At 32.9% G+C, this 16,242-nt stretch overlaps 1 protein-coding gene across 2 annotated transcripts in view; it reads right to left on the reverse strand.

Annotated features, from left to right (window-relative positions):
* LOC118182495 (oxidative stress-induced growth inhibitor 1-like) overlaps positions 1-15,946 on the reverse strand; it is a 71,443-nt gene extending 55,497 nt beyond the window's left edge. The window contains exon 1 of one of the 2 annotated variants that reach the window (XM_085809941.1): positions 15,925-15,946. The gene's annotated coding sequence lies outside the window, so the exon portion shown is untranslated. Of the gene's footprint in view, positions 1-9,879; positions 10,280-15,924 lie in introns of those variants that run through there. The other variant, XM_035351845.2, reaches the window with a different exon arrangement.
* Between the last annotated feature and the right edge of the window lie 296 nt (positions 15,947-16,242).

Here is a 16,242-nt window from a genome sequence, read left to right on the forward strand (position 1 = left end):
TTTTAGTTAAAATAATTGAAATTGCATTTTCTTTTTCACTCAAAAAATTTCTTAATCATAAACATACAATTTTTATACAAAATTAAATACACATATTTTTATTTTAATTGCTTATATATACATAGATAGTATGGGTACAAACAAACAACTGGGAAAAAAGTATAGCAAATAGATTTGACAATTGTGGTACGATACCTTTTAAAACACCTCAAACATTTTTACTACGTTTTTTTCTTTCTTTCTTTTTTTCTTTTCTTTTTTTTCTTTTCTTTTTTTTTTTTTTGAAAACACCGAATGCTATCATATTCTTAAGGTTATAATGAAGTTTGTCTCTGTTTATATAAGAAATAGAGGTGCAGCACAATAAAGTTATAAGGTATTTCTCCCACCTTCCTGGCATGCCTGGCGTTTGCTCATTTTTCATCTTTCCAGCTTCAAAAAATAGCTAATGTCTTTACAGTGGTGCCCGAACTAAAAGGGTGTTGGGTGATTATTCTCCACACCCAGGATTTGGCGATTGGGTACCCTAAAACCCCAGTCGCCCTTTAAAAAGGGGGAGTATATAAGGTATTTCTGCAGTCTTCTTAGCGAGCCTTCGTGGTGTAGTGGTCTGCACGTTCAGTGCGTAATTGAGAAGTCCGCGGTCCGCGAAAGGCGTTGTACATTTTTCATTTGTACAGGAGAGCCTGCTTCCAAAAAATACCTAATGTCTCTACAAAGTAAACTTTTAAAATGCTAGAAACATATATCACTTAGGAAAAATGAAAATCATTTATATCATATTTGACCCTGAAGTTTAAGATTCAGCAATTTTAATTTCTATTATGGTTTCTTTTTAAAATTGTATACTGTTATAGGCAAATTAATTAAAACAAAGCGATTCTTTCACAACATTTTAAGCTGCCTCTAGCAGCTCCTTTAAAGCCCTAAAGACGTTTTATCTGCCTTAATGTCATCTGAACGTCTGCTTTTGACTAGTTAGAACCGGTTTAGACAAAAAATTACTATTATTGCACCATTTCTAAGCATGTTTCTAAAGGAAGAAAAAGTTACTGCATACTTTTTAAATACGTTTTGCATTCCTTCAGTTTAATGTACCAAGAATGGATATAACGCCTAAAATGAAAACAAAGGTTATCGCACTTGACAGTCACGCATCCACGACTGTAAAAAATATTCCTTCCGAGGTTGGTGTTGGAAAATCGAGTGTTTGTTTAAATTCTGAGGAAACACAATGAAACTGGATCATGTGCTCCAGAAAGGAAAGGCAAATGTGCGAGGAAAAGGAAAACAACTCCAAAGTCATTGATCGATTCCTACTCCGAAATGGCATTATTAATCCCCCCCCCAAAAAAACCAACAAAGATCTTAAAAGGGATCTATTATCTATTGCTTTTGATATTCATGCTTCAAATTTGCAGCATAAACATCTCAATGCTGGTCGCAAGGCGAGAAAAACCTATTAGAAAAAAATTTTTGGCCCAGCGATTATTGTGAGCCAAAAAAAAAAAAAAAAAAAAAACTCTTAGATCAGAAATGACTGGGAAAAGGTAATTTTCAGCGATAAGATTCATTTATTTGCGCATGGGTTACTCATCTAATGCTGTCGGACGAAGCAAGGATGAATCAATAAGACCTCAACATATTCGACAAACTGCAAAATGCCTCAAAAACAAATGTATTGGGTTTTTTTTTACCGTAGATGGAACTGGAAATCTAGTTCATATTGATAAAATAATAAATTTCCTGATGTGTACAGAAATTTAAAAATACATGATTGTTCTGTTCTCGAAAACCTTTCCAGGGACATTTCAATATGACTTGGTTCCATGCCACTATTCAAAATCTGTCAGATTTTCATTCAGGTTCATATTAGAAAATAAAAGTATTGTGCTACACTGGCCTGGAAATTCATCAGACTGAAGTCCAATCGAAAACTTGTGGCCTATTCTCAAGGAACATCTTAGCAAAACGGATTGCACGATAAAAGAGCGCATGATTAAGAATACTATAAAAGTGTGATTCCATGACAAAGAAGTAAAGCATATAAGCTTAAAACTAGTAAAGGCAAGCCTAAGGGCATTATAGAGGTCATTTGTGCTAAAGGAGGACAAATTTTCTATTAATATTATTACTATAGCAGTACATGAAGATATGGACATTAAATTATCAAAAAATCACGTTGTTCCAATTAACTTGTACACTACAGTATATTGATTTCGATTGTGTCATAGATATCAGATCCCTGCAAAAGTTCTGGCCTTCTTAGGAACAAACGTGATCTTTGATTTTTTCAAAATCAAAAGTCAATTATGCAGATAAGCATATGCTAAGCAACGTATTCAGATTCCGGCATATTTCTTTCTTCTGACAGTTTGACGTCACATCAGTAGTTCGACCTAGGGTGCAAGCAAAAGGGCTCACTGCCTGGTTGGTTTTTGCGCATTCTTCCGTGTATTACATGAATACGAGCCATGTTTCCCTTAGAAAGCCCTTTACGAAGGCAAGGGGCCTAAGGGGAGGGATGCATTCGTGGAGGACTTTCCAAGGGAAACTGGCTCGTATACACGTTACACATGGGGAAAACCACAAAAAAAAAAAAAAAGCCCATGCAGCCAGCCCGTTCGCGGGATTCGAACCTCGGACCGAACTACCAGTGCTCAGCGACTTTACCGCTCTGCCGCTGGTGGGCATTACAAAACGTATGACTTTTTTTGTTAGTCCTTATCTCCGGCCTATCCATGCCTACCCCCTGAATATGAATTAACCTGAATAATCAAGGTTTAGTGTACAGTAAGGCCCCGCTTAATGCTGCTTTAGTATTACGCGGTAGTACTAGGAATTGTATTATACTGTAGTATTGGGATGGAGACGATAAACAATTCATTAGAAATTTTTGTATAAGCTACAATATCATGGATGCTGTACACAATACCAATCTTTCATGGAATAAGGCGATTAAGAAAGATTTGGAAGGAATACGGAATAATGCATGGCCAAAGCTAAGCAAGGATTTTGACACAAGAGAATGCATTGTTGATGTCGACGAAACTGTCAAGCTAGCTAATGAAATAGGGATGGATAATATAAACGCTTAGGATACTGAAAAATTATTGTAAGTTACAAGTGAAAAATTATTGTTGTTGGTGAGAGTCTTTCCACTGACGATCTTAAAGAATTAGTAGAACAGCAAGTGCACGAAAAGGCGAAATTAGTGTTTCTGAAGATGAAGAGCAAAAAGAACGTCCTTCTGATTTTCTAAAACAGCGTTTAATTACTATGACAGAAGTTATGGATCAGGTCATAGAAAATGATTTAAACTTTGATAGAAATTCAAAGGCAAGACAAAGTACCGTTGATGCGATGTCTTGCTATCGACAGCTACTTGTTGAACGAATCGGGAAAAGCCAAACGACGATAGATGAGTTCTTCAGGAAAAAAAAGTCAAATGAGGAAGAATCTTCCTCACCACAAACATAACTTCTTCACTCGAACGTTTTAAAAAATTGTCTCGAATGTTTTATGAATAAAAATCGATATCAGCGATTAATCGAATAAGTCTATAATTAATGTAATAAAAAGCATTTAGCAATAAATATTGCAAAATAAAAAAACTTTGATAAATTTATTACTCTCTGTTCTGTGTCACTTGTTTCCATCATTTACTTGTTAAGCGCTGGAACTTATTGAAATGCATCCTCCGCCTTAAGCGGGGTCTTACTGTATATCTTTAACTCCCCCGGGAGCATTTCGCAAAATCCGAGAAAACTCTTTAAATTCCCAGACACAGGTAATTTACTATGGCAAAACACTGTAGGGTTATCAGTTAGAGAATGAATACTATCAAGGAGAACCTTCTAAGAACATTTTAGTTTCATATTCACATTACACATAAAGCGGGAAAAACCCCAAACCAAGCAATTCATTCTTTTAATAGCAAATGAAACTGGGATGAACTACAAGTGCTCCAGTGATTTTACCTATTTGACAACTATTGATTTCCCGACCGACAGGATAACATATGGTATAGTAGCACATAGACCAACATTGGGTAAATGTATCAATAACAAGCATTCAATAACAAAATTTTGGTTTTCAAAAGATCATTCTAATAAGATTGTAACAATATTAGTCACATATCGGAGCCATACTGTCTATGATACGTTTTTCATAATAAGCTGCAATGCGTGTGATAAATATTTAAAAAAACTGTTTGATTTCATCAAAAGGACTTTGTACTTTAATTATCAGAATGTCAGCTAACTTGTAAGTATAATTTCTGTTGCATTTATAATGTTCATGATATTCTCAGTTGTAATGATGGAAACTTAATTAAATCTTTAATTAAATCAATCTAATGTTGTAATAACTTTTAATTAAGCAACAAGCAACGCTTCTGATTGAAGAGTGTGTTTATGAACTAGATTAGATGCTATAGTTTCAAAGAGGCATGATGCAATGCTAATTGTAATAGTTAAGAATATGCTGCAAAAAATCATTCCTGTTTCACTTTATAACAATTAAAGCCTCATTGTTGTTTCACTTTGCCATTGCTGTTTCAGTGTGAAATACTTTGCAACATTTGAAGAAAAACGAAAACTTTTCTTTCGCTCCATTCTCCCATTTTGAAGGCCAAGTAAAAAACATAAAATGGAAACAAATATGAATGGACAAATACGGGCAGAGAGAAATGTGATTCTTCTATATGCTACAGTTAGGTTCAGTCATGGTATCAGGAAAGGCATTTTCACCCAACACGATATTTATTCTCGGTCTACAAAAAAGTGTTCTCCATTACGCAGTGTTGCGACATTTTCCTCATACGGTTGTCCTGATGAAATAGTCTTTCGATTAGGAAAATAGAATGAAGCTCTTTAAGTGAGGTACTTCATATACTGCCTTTGAATCATGACAGAATCACCGTGGTCGGACTTTGGATCACCTAACATATGCAGCAAAATATTGTTCATCGAAGCAAATATTAGCAATATCTTGCTAAGTACGTCATCATTTTAAGGAGCAAATACTTTTTCCAAATATATATATTTTTTGAAGTATTCCGATTAGGAGCCAAGACAGAAAAGTGTTAAACCTTTCAGTTGTTTTTGAATGATCCTCAGGGTTTTTTTTTCCCCGCCAATCCCGATCCTCTCTGATAATACGTATGTAATTGGCGTTATAATTAGCTAAAACTATAGTTTAACGAGGGGAATAAAATAAAGAGCTTTGTATTCATAAATTGCCCATATCGATAAACAAAAGGAATCACGGGAAAATGTTGGCAAATTTTATAAAATTCTAAACAAGTACGTAAACAATTAAACAGTATTACTACTGATTAATTGTTTATGTACTGTTGCTAGCTTCGGGAATTTGTTCCTAGATATAGCTACGTTTGAGGTGTCACGCTCACAAATTAAAAAAATCTTACCCCTTCTTCACATTGAGAGTCGCTAAGCTGTCTTTATAGCTACAAAAATACATCGATATGTATAGTTCTCCTATTAGTTCTTTCATTATTGTGGGTTACTTTTTAACAATTAGCCTTGACTTTTTCATGAGTGGCAAGCCAGATACAAAAACTAGGAATGATTTATATAAGCTTACAGAAATCGGAAGCAAACAAATTAGTTATGAAGCTTTTAAGATTCAAATGTAAGGAATCAATCAAATAATTATTTATACTGCCCTTTTCCTCAAACTTCGTCCATAACGATCTAACATTATGACAATATTTTCTTGAAACGAAACTGAAGGCAGGCGTCACGAAATAAATCAGCTTAGAATTTCAGTTCATGATATTAACATTTTGTTTCAGACTCTGACGTCATAGAGTACTTTTTTTGTACTGATCTCAATGAAATGTTTTTTAATTTACGATCATGCCTCGTTTTTCAATTTGAAATAAATAATTAAATTACTTTGATCTCAGTTTGGGGTTTATTTCTTTTTCACACTGATGATAAAATAGTTCTACAAATATTACTTTATATATCTGAAATCATGCTTCTGATATAACTTAACCACACATTTATTTGAAGCTACTAACAATTAAACTCAGTTATTAATGAAACGTATCGCCTCGGATTGGATGATAATTAACGGAGGCTGGGAGCCAAGGCGAGACAGAGAGAGGTTTGACTCTCATTTAAGGCTTGGTTATTTGTGTCCGCTCTACCACCTGTTGCGGGAGCAGTATCGGCCTATTCCTTATAGCCTTGGACAACGTTTTCAATGAGAAGAGAGTAAAATGACTGATGGGTTCTGCCTTCTTCCTATGTATGTTAGGTTGGTATCACACATCCATTTATTTCAGACGAACAACTGCTTCAGACAATTTGTTTTACCTGCTTTGTCATTTAAAGTAAGACGCACGATTTTTCTTTTCTTTTGCAAAAAATTGTGAGCTTTTCGATTTCAACAACCAATCAGCTCTCAGCATCGAATCCCCCGTCATCAGCCATCATTTGTATTGGAGAACTAGTTTTCCCTTTGCATGGAAATCTCAAAACAATCTGCGGTGACTGGCTGTTTCGTATCGTGGGACAAATAAGAAAAATTGTTGTAAGGAGTTGTTATTTCGAAATGTTTTGAATGTGTGATACTATCTTTAAACACTCCAGTGCTCGGCCATCGGAAAAGAGGATTCAATAATAATAAATCCTGTTCGTTCTAAGTCTCTTTCAATGCTAGAAATATTTTTTTAGCTGAGCCTTTAAAGTATCGCATTATTATTATGTTACGTGCTTGTGCTATTTATCACCCATTCGCTGTGACAAGCGTTGTCATTTAACGGCAGAAGAAAGATTCCAAACCTATTCCACACAGTCAGGCAAAGAGGTAGTTTCCAGAATGATGCCATTCGACGCGAGAAAATATCTTTCATTTGTGTTTCAAATTATAACTGCTTAAAAAATCGATTGATTTAAAATTCATTACACGCAATTTTTAATTAAGTTAAATGTTTATTTAATTTTTAAACAACATATCTAATTGATAAATTTTGTAATATGTTTAAATTGTAATATATCCAGTTGATAATTATAAACATTTGTAACATTATTTTAACTAATGAAAGACGTCCGTTATGCAAATCGATTTACACTCTTTTTCCTATTTTTGTTCATTAAAGAATTTCCTTAGCATTAATTTCGTACATAGCTACCCAATTTTAATTCTCGTCACTTCCTTAAAAGTATTAGGCTTGATTAAGTCGCTTAATTTTCGGTTACGTAACTTAAGAATTACTTTTAACACTAGAGAAACTGAATTTACATTTGCATGATGTACATGCAATTTCCTATAATGATCTCATACTAATGATCGTGTTATAATTACTAATGATCTCATAATTTAACAGTGGAACAGTTTTCTTTAAGGAGGAAAAGACAGTCGTTTCAAGAAGGTGCGAAATTCCTATATAGGAAAGTGGAATTACCGCAGTAACGTGGAAGAAACATCTCAGTGTTATCCCTTTCAGTACTCTGAAAAAGTAATATTTTCTATTGTAAAATATACAATCAAGCAATTCTGACACGGGGATATTATCTTTACATATTTCATTCTGAACGAGAATGTCAATCGCTCACATTAAATAATCTGTTTAATGCATATGAAGTTTTATATGCCTTTTATAGACTGTTATCGGGACATAAGGAAAGACAAACGTTAAACATTAGGATAAAACTTACTAAAATGCAGAATCGTATTATTAAAATTTTGGCAAAAGGAACGGTAATTTGAAGAACTAAAAAACAAAAAATACATCGTAAACCTTTAAAAAAATCTGATGTGTACACCACATGACTTCCTTGTATGGAATATTAAATTATACGCATTTTCCCCTCATTTAATTTAAACTTATTGAATTGACTTAAATCTAGTACTTCAACGATAGCGCATAAACCACAATAGCGCTTTTTTAAATTAGCGCAATAATGCCCTTTTTAAAATTCACCATATTTATTTACCATAGCGATACTCTGGCGCTAGCACTTAACAGCGTTACATCTCATTCATTTTATAACTCAGAATGCAAAAAACAAATAAAACATATGAAGAATTATCTAGTCGTTGCTACGTGTTTTATTCAAATACTATAATAAATCTAAAACCATGTATAAAAGAAATTAAAGAAATAAAAAGTAGACAGTTTTTCACAGACGATTCAGCGCTGCTTACCTAATGCGCATGTACTACTCGTAAATATTCTGGTCTATTCGAAAAAGACAGTATTTTCTGCTAATATGAAACACTTATTTCCTCGAATTTCATTAGAGATGTATTTCTCCTTCAATTAATTCAGTTCTCACTTCGCGGCAAGGCAAAAATAATAAAAACACAAAATATCTTTATTAAAAATTTAAAGATATAGAAAAACATAAAACACCAAATACAGTATTAAAAAAAATTAAATTACAGCTTCTACGCAAAAACAAGCAATTCTGTCAGCGTGCAAGAAGACAGATTTTTCGGTGCACAAAACTGAAAGCTTGCTTTTGGTCTCACTCACCAAAAAGACACTGAAGGCATAGAAACTGATTTAATTTGTTGTGAACGCTATGCTGAGTCAATATACGAGATAATTTAATAACTTAAATGATAATTCCAGAATGAATCATGTACAATTTAATTCGCAATAATAAAAGAAGACGTTACTTTGTTGTTGCCAAGCTTAGTTTCTCTAGATTGGCAACAAATCCACTATTTAGCTAAGTTTCAAATGTAAACAAATATGGCTGTTATGCTAAGTAAATTGGGCTTAGCAGCACTTAAACAACTTTTAAATTCTTGATAATTATACAACTATAACATGCAGGTTAATTAAAGGCATAGCTCCGTTAAATTGCATTCGATAGCGGTCAAAATGTATATTTTCGAGGAAATAGGATACCCGAAATTTTTCACGGTTACAATACTTCCTTTTTTCTTCGCACAAGGAAGTAAAAAGGGTTAAATCCTCTCTTCCCTAGACCTTTCTCATAAAATGAATATGAACATAATTTTTTGATAAATTTACGTGTAACACAGATGTTTTCATAAACCTTATGAGCAAGTACTGCTATATTAAATTAAATCACACTTCAGTATCATAAAAAATTACGCTAAACATAAAAACATAAGTAACATTTAACATGCCGAAACTTCTATACTAATTTCAATGTCTAATTAATTTCAAATAAAAATTTTTAATGCCATTAAGTTGGCCAAATTAAATTAGAAAGTTATGAAACAATAACAGTTTTTAAATAATGTATAGATTCTATTGATATACAGTTTTTAGAAAATTATGAAACAATAACAGTTTTTAAATAAGGTATAGATTCTATTGATATACAGTTTTTAGAATTTGCCTTAAAAAGGAGGGGACAGTTTAAGAAATTCTGTAATAAGTCTTTCTATATGATTCTAAGATTATTACGAAACCCGCAACTCAAACAGAATTCCAGATTTTGTGAGATATTTCAGGAGATATTTCTATAACAGTACAATATTTTTAAATGAATATAAACACAGTTTTTATTGGGCATAAATACTCTCATTCGAAAATGTTAACATGACAGTGTAATTCAAGTTTGAAGAACTTTAGTTAAAAATTAAGAAAAATAAAACGCGATATTTTAAGTGATAGAATAAATTACGAATACCTTTAAAAATATGGCCGAATTGTATTAGCAATGCAAAGATTACAAGCAAACGCAAAAATATGTAATAGAAATGAACTTAATTTTAACATTTAAGTACACCACAACATTTTATTTCCACCGGTGTTTTAAATTAAGAAAAAGAAAAACACATTTAACACAAGAATAAAAATATCAGAAGATGTCTGAAAATGTTTAAGTAACGCGAGTTTAAATGAGTCACAGAAAGACTTACTGGAAATTTTCTTCTTTTTGTCAGTTGCAGTTCCTTTTTTAAAAGCCGCTTAGCTTTCGGTGAGAAATGCACAACTGAGCGGCAAGAGCGTCGCGTGCGGCTCTTCACAGACAAGAAATGAGTAGCAAAAACTTGCGGCCGATTATCAAAAACGGAACTTTTCGCGAGCAAGCGTGCTGAGCAGACAGACAACCAATGAAGCTTGAGGACAATTCGAAACTCTTTTAGTCTATTTGCGTGTGCACGTGTCAGTCACGAGCTTCAAGACACGCCTATTCCTGTAATACTTTCGCCCGTTAAATATTTAGATATTTAGTTACTTTTTTAATTTTGATTTCTTCGAGAGCGACGGATTTCAGAAGAGAAAAAACAATCATTGATATCTAAGCACTGCTACTTGCGTGCGTCAGCAGGTCGACGGAATGGTCCGTCAGAGATAAAAGACATATATAGCTTATTGCACAACTTGTGGGAAACTTCTATTATATTTCAGGAGATACTGGTTTCTTTAAAATTACAGTAGATAAAGCGGAGGTGTTTAAATGACAAAAGCTGCTTTTCAGGTTTAGCTGGAAAAAAAAAAAAAAAAAATTTTTTTTTGAGCTTACCTACTGGGTGCTTGCAAAATAAATGCTAGATTTAAAATAGATTGTACTTAGATAAATACCTCCACTTTGCAAAATTCAAGTGATGAATACTTGATTGATAGCTTATATTAAATATTAAATAAAAACATCCTTAAAGGTTCCCTTCTTAATATACCTCTCATTGAAGGAATGCCTTCATCGAGAATTTTCTAAAGGAAACTGGATCGCATTCCATCACACATTGTATAAATCCATAAACCCTACGCATTCAGTCTGATCTCTTATTTGATTAACGTAAAGCACTCGTATGTTATTTCGGGGAGGGATTTTGTAAGGTAATTGGCTGCTTGTATTCTTATCACATACCGGAAGGGAAATAAAAAAAGCAGTCAGCCTCTTCAGGCGCAGTGAGGCTGACTCCTGTAAAAACTCCTAGCATTTAATAATTATTATCTTTTCGGCAGTTACCAAGTTAAAATATACAGTAATGTAAATTTATGAAATTTTATGTAATTCTTTTCACTTATATATATATTTCCACTCTTTAGGCAGTACTAAATCTCTTTATTTATTTACGATTTTAGGACACCTAAAACTGCAGTTATCCGGACTTCAGACATCCGGAAATTCAGTAACCTGGATTATTATATTCTTCCAACCAGGGAAGTAGTGTTTTCGGTCCAATAAGTAGATAGCGAGTTTTCAGTGAATAAGCCCGAATTAGGGTTCCTAAGACACTTTTTTACTATTTTTAGACTAATATCCATGTGTCTGTACATGTGTGACGATTTTTTCATTAATGATAACTCTTATATGACGTTTCCAAAATTTCCTGTTTTCCCTATTTAGCTTTCTACGTTCTTATAAAAAGTTGATTAGTTTTGGGATAAAACTGGGCAACCGTAATTGGGCCTTTAACAGGAAGGACATAACAGTCATTATTAGAACAGTCCTTTACAGAAGGATATTGCAGGTTTACAGGAAGCTAATAGCAGTCTTTAATGGACAACCGGACGTGGTACTTTACTTGAAGCCGATAACACTTTTTGACGAAGAAATGTTTCAAAATATTATCCAAAACCTTTCACTTTTAGTATTAAAAACTTTTATATCAATGGGAATAACACATTAGATTTTGACTAAAATTGATAAACCGAATGTGATACTTTACTCAAAGCTCTGATCGCAATATATATATTATGAGATAATCCTAAACTTCTCAAATTTGATATTTAAAATAGGTATATAATTGCTTGAAAACAACATTAGTAAACATTAAATATATGGTTGGAATTAGGCAGTATTAACTCATTAATTTGTGAATCCGAATAACTATATGACCATAGGATATATTACGATCGATGTAACATTCGCATATCAAAGAACTGATGTGTGCATGAGCACGGATAGTTATCATAGTCCATTGTATGGGAGAACAGAATGATAAAAAAAGAGTAGTGTATATAATTAAGATTGAACCATAAAGTTTATAAATACGTTAGATTTTATATATAAACAATCAACCGTAAGTAATAGTTTACTTAAAGCTCATTGCTAATCCGCCAATGCTCAATCTTAACATAGAATTGGCGTTGGTAATATGAGATTTTTTACTCTTCTTTCTAGTATTCGAAATGTTTATTTATATTACGATTAATTGTAATATATACACACATACATAAATACGTGTAATTAACTTTTTTATTTAGTTTAAATAACCTGATATGCCACATACAAGTTTTAGTAGCTAAACTAATTAGAAGGATTTTTACGTCATATAGACTAGCCTGTAGTAAATAGCTAGGCAAATACGTAACCCGTGTCTTTAAGAGAAAAGCAGTCGTGTAATGTATAGAGGCCCACTTTTCTTTATTTATGCCATGATGAATTACAATAAGTATTTCATACAGTAAATTTTCCATATTGCTTATTTTATTATTTTATGTCAACAGATGAAACAATAGATTAATTTAATGTTAGTTCAATAAAAAATATCATACGTTTCTTTCGGGGGGGGGATTGAGTTTTTTTTTTTTTTTTTTTTTTTTTTTTTTTTTTTTTTTAGTGCACAAAAATAAATACGAGATCCTTAGTTTAACTTTGAGCACGCTTGAAAATCCATTTCACTGTTTTGAGTTAATTGGAAAAGAAACATGTTTTACATTTCGGAGAATTAAAGACATAATTTCATTGTTTACTTTAATTTTCTAAAATAAATACATTTATAACTGTTTAATTGTTTTATTTGGGAATAAACTACGATAACAGGGGAGGAGACATTCCGTTACAAGTGCTATTTGGTTTAAGGAAAGAAGATAACCCGGATTTTAAGTGGACTGTTGTTCCAGCTAGTTTGTCTATTTTCTGTATGTGTAACTTGAATAATAGTCAATTTCCCTTTGAAAGTCCCCCCCCCGAAGATATGCTTTCCCTTATCCCCCAAACTTGGCTTGTTTGGCATAATCCAGTAAGCGACAAAAAATAATAAATAATTCTGGGTTTGAGAATTCTCCTGCAAATTACTGAAATGCATACAGACAGGCATTAAATTAAAAATGAGGCACTTTTTAACTATATATATTTTATAGCATGAATATTAATTTGATACTTTTCCCCGTATGTAACGGGAATACAAATCAAGCTTAAAAGTTCTCCACGAAAGCATCTTCCCCAAGGCAGGTAACCCTCGAGAGCTTTGCAATAATCAATTAACCAGTTAAACAGCTTCACAAACAATTCCAAAAAGTTAGAGTGATTTTTAATTTTTCGCATTGTAAGTACACTGTGATTATTTTACTTATAAGAGTACAGAAATCTGAAACCAATAATTTCAGTCAAACTAGAATAAATCTGATGGATTATGTTAATCAGCCATATTATGAAACATTACCATTTGAGCTGACATGCGTTGTTCCATAGTTTTGCAATTACAAACTAGTTGTGTTGATGCAATAAATTTCTGATCATAAACTACCCTTCAGAAAACTAGTTTAATATTCTATTGAATAAACAACATCAGGGATTACTTCAGAAAAACAATATCTCTGGAAAACATATTTAATAAGTTGCCACTGCTGTTAGAGTACGTGATTTAGGCAGTTTCATTGGTTATGACTGCCAGATAAGAGAACTAATTTCTCATTCGGAGTCAGACATGCCCTGACATGCTTGGAAGATACCACAGATGAATTCACTGACAAGATTATGGGAGGAGTGGTTCTTGATTTTTGTTGCTTTAACTCCTTCAATAATCGTTATTTGGCATGTTATTTTAACTCAAATCTTCGACAAGAGTTTGCTTGTCTATACAGGAAAGTAAACTAACGTCATGCGGCGGAGTTCGGTGCAGGATTAAAAAAACTGCACTCACTTGACCTTAAACCTGCAGCATTCTGAAGATTCAATTCAATGCTGTAGCTACTTACCTTCAGCGCTAGTAAATTTCTACTTTTTCAAGATATTTGATTTATCAGATGGTTACTTTTATGGTTGCTTTTAACATGCCGAAAGCTGACACATCTGTGAAGAATTATATTAATGGACAAAAATATTGTTCCTCATTTCTTCAGTTTTGAATTTATTTAACTACTTTTCAGATGTATAAGCAATATTATTTCTTTCAAAAGTGATATCCTAGATCTTCACGAGCTGCTGTCTTCTAAATCCTTAAATAAAGAAAATGAAAATTTGCTTCACTATTACATCATTTAATAAATTTCAAAAGCACAAATGGTGTTCCATCATGTTAGAACTGAAGAATAATACAAATATATTTCCGTTTTCATTAGAATTTTTTTCGCTCTTTCAGGCTTTTAACCCCCTTTTTTCTTTGGGCTGTTTATATTACGAAAAATATTGTATTAGATTGGAAGGTTGATTGATTTATTAAGAAAAAAATCCATTCTTTACCGAGGAAAGCCTATTTTCCTGGAGGAATATTTTAAGAGAAATTGGCTCGCATTCACGTCATACCCTAGGAAGAACAATTGCAGCCAGTTCCTTCATCGAAATTTGAAGATGGACTTTCACCTACTTTAGTTAATAGTTATCTTTACTTATTTTAATCAATTGTAGAGACATTAGATTATTTCGAAGCGGGAGGCATGAAAAAATGAGCATTGTCCTCGCTGGGACTCGAACCTCGGACCTCTCGAATACGCGCCGAGTGTGCTGACCATTACATCAGGAAAGCATGTTAAGAAGGCGGGAGAAATACCTTATACGATAATCATACTTGCCTACTTCAAACTTTAAATCAAAATAGTTTTATCTACATTTGCTGCATTGTTTAATTCTAAATATAAGTAATTAACAGAGATCATTGACTCTGATAGCAGAGTTGATTGTTGATCATTGACTTAGTGTAAAAAACTAGCAGCGATAATTGACACTGCTAAATAATTCAGTACCATTCGCGACAAACGTTCTGATTTCTTTACTGTTGCGATTACGCTAAGTGTATATATGTATGTAGATATAAAAAATTAGTAAATTCGGAAAAAGTGGTTACATATATATATATATGTACATATAAAATTGAAAAGCTATTAAGTACTGTGCAGTAAGACCTATTTGGTCTTAAAAATTTTTTGCGCAATATGCTGCAAAATTATGAAATAATAATAAGAAAAATTATAGCGAGCTCGCCAAAAAGTTACCAGGAGCTGTAGCTCCAAGAATTAGTTCAACACAGTATTTTTTAAAAAAACAATGACATTGAAGGGTGAAAAATTAGGCTACACGCGAAACAAAATGTAGAATATAAAAAACAGTTAAATCAATCATTGGAAACATGTGAATGGCAAAAAATACAGTAAAAACCTATCGATGTGATAAGTGAAAAGTTAACACATATAAAAAACCGATCGACTGAACAGGTTAAAACAAAATTAAAACATATGAAAAAGATAAAATTACAAAAATTATAAAAATTATAAAGCAGCGGAAAATGGTAAATTAGCCTAATTCGACCTCCAACCTGGCTTTTCAAGGCAAATTTCAGTTGGACGTCGAACCAAGCTAACAAACACCATTACGCGTTTCGCCGAAGCAGACAATTGAAACTCTTGTGTGACGAAAAATTTTTTAAATAATATGAATTGTCCCAAAAAATCTTTTGGAGCTTCAATTCTCTGTTCCAATTTCCCGACGCGTCCGCAAAAAAATGACACAGTAAGGTGTAAAAAAAAAAAAAAAAAAAAAAAAAAAAATGTAAATGCAACTCCGATGTACAGCTAAAATAAAAATAAAAATAAAAATAAAAATAAAATAGCGGTCTGCTATTAGTCAAACTATACAATAGCGTACGGGCTGGACCTGCAAGCTTAAAGAATTAAGCCTTTATGAATTTTATAGATCTGAAATTAAATTCAAATCAAAACAAACGCCGTGGGTCTTGCTAAGACCAAGAAAAAAATTTTGAAAAAGAAACACAAAAAAAGAAACATAAAAAACAGACCTGTGGCTATGCTGTCCTCTTGAACGCGAAGCAAAGTTGAAAAGGGGTTGTAATCCCCTCTGTGTCATTCAAAGCCATCCCTCTCGTCATGTGACGTAGGCGGGGGAAACAATGTCACTGTGTAACAGCCAATGCGATTAGATTGTCCTTTGGCGGGAACTCGTACCCCATATATATATATGTAATGTTTTAAGTGCTTAGACGCCATTGGAACTTTTAACAGCTTTCGATAGTTCAGTGAAAAAGCAAGAAGCAGAGCAGCGGGCAGATTTTCGGCAGTGGCGGAAGCTAGGAAAGGAATGACGTAATTACTTGTGA

The sequence above is a fragment of the Stegodyphus dumicola genome, chromosome X2 (genome assembly GCF_044657685.1).
Source record: "Stegodyphus dumicola isolate Sdum_Otavi_A_Nest chromosome X2, ASM4465768v1".
NCBI lineage: Eukaryota > Metazoa > Arthropoda > Arachnida > Araneae > Eresidae > Stegodyphus > Stegodyphus dumicola.